We start from the raw sequence: 9,121 nt of genomic DNA, 5'->3' as shown, positions 1-9,121 counted from the left end.
CTTTCCCATGTAAATTTGACTGCACAAACATTAAAAATGTTGTGAAAAAACTACTCTCAGGTTTTTGAATTTGTAAAAATGTCAGGTGTGAAAAACTACTCTCAGGTTTTTGAATATTTAATTTTCTTCTAAATGTAAGTAGGTGATAAAGTGACCTTTGTAACTCATTCATCTTCTGAACTTTTATGTATATATTTGTCTCAAAGAAAGTAAATTTCAATGTGTTTTTAATTTAAAAACAAAATTATACTATATCATTTTGTTTTTCCAGATGAATGCACAGATTTTTGCCAATCTGTGTTGAGTTTTTTTTTAATTGTTTGAGGAAATATGCAAGGTATGGAATTTTGTATTCTAGTACTCCTAAGCTGAATTTATACTCGATCGCTTTTGCAGAAAAGCGATTCTCACACATGCTCAGTGTTAACTCCTGTTTTCAGATTGTCAAGCTGATCAATCGATACAAATCGCAGAGGCAAAAACGATGTCGCTTTTGTAAGTTGAAGAAATCTCAACTTTCGAGCGACATCGCTTGACACATGAATGCATCAACCAATCATTTAAAACCAATTGGATCTATTATTTTACTAATTAATTTACCTTTCTCAATTTAACTTTTGGTGATGCATTAAATTAAAGCAAATAAGCAATAATTATTGACAGCAAGGGATGTTCTAAAAATGTATTTTGTAGCATTTAGAATATTTTAATTGTCATCTGCAATTGCTATCGCCGTTATCAGTATAAATGCAAAAGCAACGAGCAATGCATCCCAAAATTTGGCGATTGCCCATCGCTTTCCAAAAGCGGTGCATTGAAATCACTTGACCATCATGTATAAATTCAGTTTTAATCAGGTCTAAATGTGACACAATTTGATCCAACCAGGCTAAAGCAATTTTGACAAAAGCAAGCATACTTTTACTGAAATCTTTAAATCCCAAATTAAGTATAATGAGACAAATCATTGCTTGGCTAAAATGTGACCTGCTACCACGAAATGAGCGTAAAGTCACAAGTTGGTAGTTTTGAAACATCCTGTCTGCTGGGTTGATGTACTTTTGTTTGCCATGCACCTGTACAAGTCATTAGTATGTGTTTTATTAATGGCCCATTGTGCCTATATTCACAAAGGACATACAGAGTAGACATACTATTGGCTTGAACATGGAAGTACTTGTACTTCCATGGCTTGAACACTCACATATGAAACAAAGAACACCAGACTTTAACTTTTGACTTTACGAAGGTCGCAATGGTCAAAATCTGATCAAGTAGTTTTTGTACATGTATGCTCTGTATGCTTCAATGTTTTCCATTTTATTATACATTGTAGATGATGAATATGTTTTTCTGGTAGCTACTTCTTGAAAAATATTCACCTTTAGCTTTGGATACAAAATACAAAACTCTTGCCCCCTGTCCCCCAGTAAAAACCCAAAATTACGAAAATTTTCCACTTTTTAAGGCATTTGTGCGCAAAATTTCTGGCGCCACCACTGAATGTGTTTTCCTCTCTTGTGTAGCTTAAAAAACACAAGTGACCTCTCATTGTAGGTTTAAATCAGTTGAGCTGGTGTATGAAGAGAAAAAACAAATCTGACCGCCCGACTCTTATCAAACATTTTCATGGAAGGGCAACACAACAATTTTTTTGGCCTAATAGGAATTTTCTTCTGTATTTATTGTTTTACCCTATTTTTATTCTCAATTTCACACTTTGCCATATCTTTAACCTGGTTAGACCAGAAAGGATTTCTGATTGTAAATTGTAATTAATATTATTGTAAAATAAATTCCCTTTTTCCTTGTTTTATAATTTTGAAAAAAAAGTAGCGCTGTATTATACATGAGACGAATATACCTAGGAATATATGTAGGTATATTCGTCTCAGATTATACATGTAACAGGAATAGAGATTAGTTCCAGCTGTCCAGGTGGACCAATGCAATTTACTTTTAGTATTCAAAGGATAGGCACCATTAGGCATATTTGCCTTTCAAATCCACTGACCTCTATACATGGATAGCGGGCTCGCATGTACCGTATTCGTCCGAGTATAGTCCCACGTTCGAGTATAATCCCACCCCCCATTTTTCGAAAAATTTCAGAAATTGTAAAAAAAAAAAAAAAAAATATATATATTTTTTTTTGACAAGATATTTTGTATTTTTAATATGAAAATTGATAATTTGTATTCGTGTCATACTCTATTAATGATTTCAAAATGCATTGAATTTGAATGCATTTTGAAATCATTAATAGAGTATGACATGAAAACAAAGTATCAATTTTCATATTAAAAATACAAAATATCTTGAAATTTTTTTTTTTTTTTTTTTTTTAGGTCAACCATGAATGATCCTAGCATCTAGGTCTAGGTCCAGGGACACTCCAAAACCGGAACAAAATAAACTTAAAAAAAACAAAAAACAAAAAAACAGGTGGGACTATACTCGGACCAATACGGTAATAGGATAATCGCCGATTGAAAATCCAAATCACCCAATTGCTGCTGGGAATTGACAATTTTTGACAAAATTAAGGAATTTTGGCGGCCATTTTGAAAAGCGCCTTCTACTTGTTGGCTTTCCTCAATGCAAACTTTTAGACTAGGGTTTATTACTTTTATTTTCATAGGTGACTGCACACCCAGCAATCTTTATGTACTTATCTCCTTCAATCCACTCATAAACTGTTGTCCAATGTCATCATCCACTTCAGATACTTGACTGAAGTACCAAGTATAGCACTTACTTGCGTTGGAGTCACTCAACCGTGTCCCTCATTTGGAGACATTTGAGGGATTGTAGTCTAAAAGTTTGCGTTGAGGAAAGCCAACTCCGGGAGTTCCCCACCATTTGACGAGATTGCATACTTTTGTAAATAACAGAATAGTCGACTGCAGATCCGTTGGATACCGGGGTTGGATAACGATCTTTCAATGGGAAATGAACTTTGCTGCTTGGATGATGTCACGATGAGGTTGGCATTTATTTATTCCGTATTGAAAAGTGTGTTCCGACGGATCTGCACTCGACCGGCCTCATAATTCCCCATGCCACCTGCAAAGTACAAGACACCACTTTCAAATTTTATTCCTTGTGATTTGGCCATAGAATCACTATTTTCAGGCAGCACCATCATGGATTTTGAATTTTAATATAGCGCCATATATACTAATCAATAAACTATGTGCATTTTAAATGGCATGTGAAACCGTGTACAGCTGCAAAAATGGTTGTTTTTATTCCAATGATTTGACCTATAACTCGTGTTTGGTATAAGTCGAATACAACTATTCTGTTTTTGATTTAGATGATCAAAATCTGCTCTTTTCAATGATATTTTCATTAAGAGCAGATAAGAGCAATTTCGCACAAAAGCACCACAAACACGAGTTTACTTCATTTTGACTCAGCCTGTAGCATCATATGATAAGCTGAATTTTTATTTTTATTATTATAAGACTTATACTGTATAATAAAAAATATATTGTTCTGTATATTAGCAATGGTTTATATTTCTGTACTATTTATGGTGGAGTATATTTTTATATCTATAGTTGGTATCTAAATAAAATAATATAGAGAACCATCGTTTGAAAGGTTTCCATTTTTAAACTTGATTTAAGGGCTCTGTAACCCACCTTTGTACAGTATTTTTTGTGGGACCTGATAGCATATCAGACACATCAAATTGCATTCTGAAGATGAGGAATGTCCTGATATCAAATAAATTTTTTAATCACGATATAATATAAATATTATGACAAATTTGACATTTTTGGCATTTAACTGTCCTTAAGGTAAACTTGTTAAATCTAATGATATATTAAAATTTTAGGTCTTTTGGGAAGTTTCATGTATATCTTCAATACGAAAGGTCAAAATGTTCATATGATGGTCGGCTTTTCATCCCAGCTACACAAACTCTAAGTACATAGCGTTAGATTTATAAAGTCTACCGGTACCTTGTTTACTTCGAGGATTGTTAAGTAAAAATTATAAATTTGTAATAATTTGCTTTAAAATTTGTATTACATTGCGAATTGCCAAAAATCTAAATTATTTGATATCAGAACATTCCCCATATTCAGGAAACAATTTGGTGTGTCTGATGTGCTCTAGGTCCCAAAACATAATGTACTGCGCTTAAAGCATAGGTGTAGATCCGGGGGTGGCTGGGGAGATATAAAAAAAATATTTTGCCAGGGGGATGGTCCATGCACTCATCCCCCCAATGTGACGCCTGTATGTGGGTTTCTGACCAAATTAACCTCATTTGGCCGTGAATGGAGATTAGAACAAATTACTATACAAGCTGTATCAAAAAGATTGGTACCCAGCAGTTTTGATAGTTCTGATTCTTCCAAATGCAATATAAAATGACCAGACCATAAATCTATTTTATACGACTGTTTATGACATTAATCAACAAATTATGCGGATCCTATGTTGCATTTTGATGTGGCAGTCATGTCCATAATCACTGGAAACTGATGTGTATCAATCATTTTGATACAGCCTGTACATCTGATCTGAACTTTTGTCTTTTTTTAAAGACAATTCTTCTTTGCAGTAAAGATTGGATCTTAGGTTGCGCAATTTATGCGGATCCTATGTTGCATTTTGATGTGGCAGTCATGTCCATAATCACTGGAAACTGATGTGTATCAATCATTTTGATACAGCCTGTACATCTGATCGTGAACTTTTGTCTTTTTTTAAAGACAATTCTTCTTTGCAGTAAAGATTGGATCTTGTGTTGCGCAATTACATTAATTAAGGAATTGGATAGCAACGTTTGCACAGTATTTTTTTGTGAGACATGAGAGCACATCACACATATGGCGAATTGCATTCTGAATATGAGGAATGTCCTGATGATATCAAGTAATTTTGATTTTTTTTTAAATTGGCAATATAAAACACATTTTATGGCAAATTATTACAACAGTCTCCGGGAACAGTCTTCGAAGTAAAGTTTATAAATATACTGATATGTAGGCCTACTTAAAGTGTAGGCCTATATAGCTGGGAGTACAAGCCGACGATCATTTGACCTTAAATTATGAAAGTCCCACGGGAGGCGATTTTCCAACGTAAGGCCCTGGACTATATGTCTATATCCGTCGCCGCCGGAGAACGAAAAACGCACGCTACTAAATAAAAATTCCCTTTAAAAGGTAAAGCCACCCTCAATGTAGAAGAGGTCTTGTAATTAGTTTGGGTCACCGTGAAAGGCATTTTTAGGATCACGCTTACATCCATCATATTTCATGACAGTCCACTAAACCATCAATGATGAGAACATGCACACTGAAACAGCAAAAAACATTAACTCCTAAACTCCTGACAAAACTCTTTAATTCATTACTCCAAATTGTTCTGGCTTTTTGTCTTATCTGCCTTTTACCCATGCTTATTATATGAAGAAATACATTGCAGTTTTTAGTTGGCTATATAAACTCACCTTACATGCACATTTTATTTTAAAATAATTTTATATTAATTCGCAATGTATAGTTTATAGTAGATAGTGACAAGCACATCATAAATGTATTTAACCAAAATGACTGATTACTCATTTACTTTTTAACTGTATTTTTCTGAATGTGTTTATTGTTAACGTTAGTCCGAAACTCATGCGAAGCCGTGGACATGGCATCTTAGTATGCATTGCGTGTTTTCGCTTGATCATTTTGTTGAATTTAAAATGTAATTTTATGAATCAAATAAAAGTATCTTTAGTCATGTGTCATTTTATTTTTTAATTAATAAATAAGTTATTAAATTAATAAAGTGAGACAATAATATTTATCTATAAGTGCATGTCAAATGGGATACATTGTTCAATACTATTATAGGCCTACATGTATAAATTATGCCCATATTATAACTAGGCCCTACAAACTTTATTTTGTATCGGATGTTTCCCGTTAAAAAGACAAAACTGACGTTTAAGATAGCAATTATTTCATCAATAACATTTTGAATAATTTTTATGCATAAAACTAATCAGGATAGGATAGATAATTACTTTGATTTCAATACGTTCCATGATGAAGATTTTGATTCTACAACATTAGATATGTGATCAACATGATCAATGCACTCACATGCAACCAAACATATATGTTCTGTGGTCTCAGTGGTCAAGGATACCGTGATTGACCAGGGAAATGCCACTGATATATATGACGTCATTGGTGATATCATTTTCTTTCGCTGACCATGTTGATATGCTGTAGAACTATTATTGTTACATGTAGGCCTAACCTATAACTTTTAAAGTCATAATAATTCCCGGGAATAATTCAAACATAATTTTGGCAATACTCACTCGTTTTCGTTCGTTGAAACGGCAAAACATACTTTCTTTTCTTTACAAATCGAATAGTTATTAATACTTTAAAACATTTTCACCACAAAAAGTGAAATAAAATAATTCATACCAATACCATAGGCTATGATTTTTTGTGTCAGTATACAATCTTCGAATCAAATGCCAGCCCGTCGGCTGGCGAAAACAAGTCAGGGAACCCCGGTCAGGGAACACGGCGCCCTTTAATAAAAGGTCACTGCTAGATGATCGTATGGTGTACCATCTCCGCCAATTTCCCTTTTTTAATTTCCCCTTTTTTTAGCAGTTTTTCACTATTTGGTGGCATTTTCAAATTTCCCTGAGCAAACCCCGACATAAGATGAGTTTTTAACATCTTTTTAAACATAGTTACATTTTTAGCAGTTCTAAAATATATAGGCAGTTCATTCCATAGACGTGGAGCTGCAATTTCAAATGACTCATGTGCTCTTATTTTGTAGAAGTTGCATGTTTCCAGATCGAAGAGTACGAGTGGGAACATACTTTGAAAGAAGTTCAGATAAATATGACGGAGCAATAGGCCTATCATTATTACATTTATATACAATCAACGTAAGTTAAACAACAATTCATTGGAACACAGGAAGCCAATGCAGTTCCTTACCAGTGTGTTATTAGTTTGTGAGAAAAATGCAAAAATAGTCACATAGGCCTAATAGTCATAAAATAGCTCTATTAAATAGTACGAATATGCCGTCCCTTTATACATGGCAATTTTAATGGCAATTTTAAAACATTTGGCATGTGCAAAGGAGGGGGGGCGAAGATTTTTTTTGGCAGGCCGAGAAGGGAAGCAAGCAATTTTTTTGGCACGCCTTGGGAAAATTACACCCCCCCCCCTCACGGGCCGGGATAACCACTGCGATTTATATACTAGTATTCTTACGGTTTTCCCGTGACTTGAAATAAGTCTACGGCCCTAGCACACAGGCTCCGGCACAGGCTATATCAGTGGATACACACACATGGTCTGACCACTGACATCTACACAGTGGGTCTCTCCATATACTATATCCATGGTCTGTCACACGTAAAAGACTACAGAACGTAAAGACCAGCATACGCAGCGGGAAGCGAAATTAAAAAAGGGGAAATTAAAAAAAAGGGGGGGAAATTAAAAAAAAAGGGGAAATTAAAAAAAAGCGGAAATTAAAAAAGGGGAAATTAAAAATTAAAAAAAGGAAGTTAAAAAAAGGGGAAATTAAAAAAAAGCAAATTAAAAAAAAAGCAAAAAAAAGGGGAAATTAAAAAAAAGGAAGTAAAAGATGGTCGCCATTGTCAAAAAAGGGGAAATTAAAAAAAATAGGGGAAATTAAAAAAAAAAGGAAATTAAAAAAAGGGAAATTAAAAAAAGGGGGAATTAAAAAGGAAATTGGCGGAGATGGTACACCGTATGATCGCGAACTTGGCGTAAATTTGTTAGTGACAGAAACCGGCTGACTGTGAAGGAGACTAGATCAGGGCAGTTTATTTAGCCTGAGGTTAATAGTCTTTGTTACAGACTGTTCTATATATATTAATAGGCAACTGATGTGAACTTGGAATATGACCGTGGATAGTTGTGGATGGTGCATGCGATCCGTAGATAGCTATCAGGCTGATAGCTATATTACTAGGCGGTTACCCGTATTTCGCGGTTCTCGGCTGTCATGGTTATTGGCTTTTGCAGATCTGAAAATCAGGGTGTGTCCTTTGGCAGGGATCACTGTCCTCACAGATCAGTCAATTGTAGCTTTCTGCAATTTGACCTGACTTTCGCTTTCAAATCTGAGCTTCCGTGGGCAAAGTTACACCCACCCACCCACCAAGTTTGAGCTTCATGAGCAATTTGAAATGTTTGTTTTTTGACCTTTGACCTCTCAACTGTAGGTCTGACAAAAAGGTTGCCATGGAAACTTGTATTTGTTAGTCCAAGGTCCACCCACCCACCAAGTTTGAGCTCCATAGAGGCAATTTGAAAATTTTACCTTTTTTGACCTATGACCTCTTTAATCGTAGGTCTGAAGAAAAGGTCACCATGGAAACTTTTGTTTGTTAGTCCAAGGTCCACCCACCCACCACATGAGTGCAAGGTCCACCCACCCACCAAGTTTGAGCTTCATAGGGGCAATTTGACGTTTTTACCTTTTTGACCTATGACCTCTTCACCGTAGGTCTGACGAAAAGGTCACGGTGGAAACTTTTGTTTGTTAGTCCAAGGTCCACCCACCCACCAAGTTTGAGCTCCATAGGGGCAATTTGAAGTTTTTACCTTCCTTGACCTATGACCTCTTAACCGTAGGTCTGATGAAAAGGTCACCATGGAAACTTTTATTTGTTTGTCCAAGGTCCACCCAACCACCAAGTTTGACCTCTATAGGGGCATTTGAAATTTTTACCTTTCTTGACCTTTGACCTCTTAACCGTAGGTCTGATGAAAAGGTCAACGTGGAAAATTTTGTTTGAGAGTCCAAGGTCAACACATTGGCATGGCTAGATTTGCCTTTGCCATTTAAAGTGTTTGAAATTAGACTTCAATTGAACTTGACCCCGGCCTTGACCTTTGACCTTAAAAAATATAAACTCGTTCTTCCTCATACCAAGCTGCACCCACCCACCAAGTTTGAGGAACGTGCGATCCCTAGCCTCCGAGAAAATAGGCGGACAGACAGAGTCACAGACAGACTACCAGTAATATAGATATCAATAGCGCCCGCAATGAACCGCGGAGCCAGGGACAAACAAAAATACACA

This window comes from Amphiura filiformis, chromosome 7 (assembly GCF_039555335.1).
Source record: "Amphiura filiformis chromosome 7, Afil_fr2py, whole genome shotgun sequence".
Classification (NCBI taxonomy): Eukaryota; Metazoa; Echinodermata; class Ophiuroidea; order Amphilepidida; family Amphiuridae; genus Amphiura; species Amphiura filiformis.
This window is presented reverse-complemented; position numbering follows the sequence as displayed.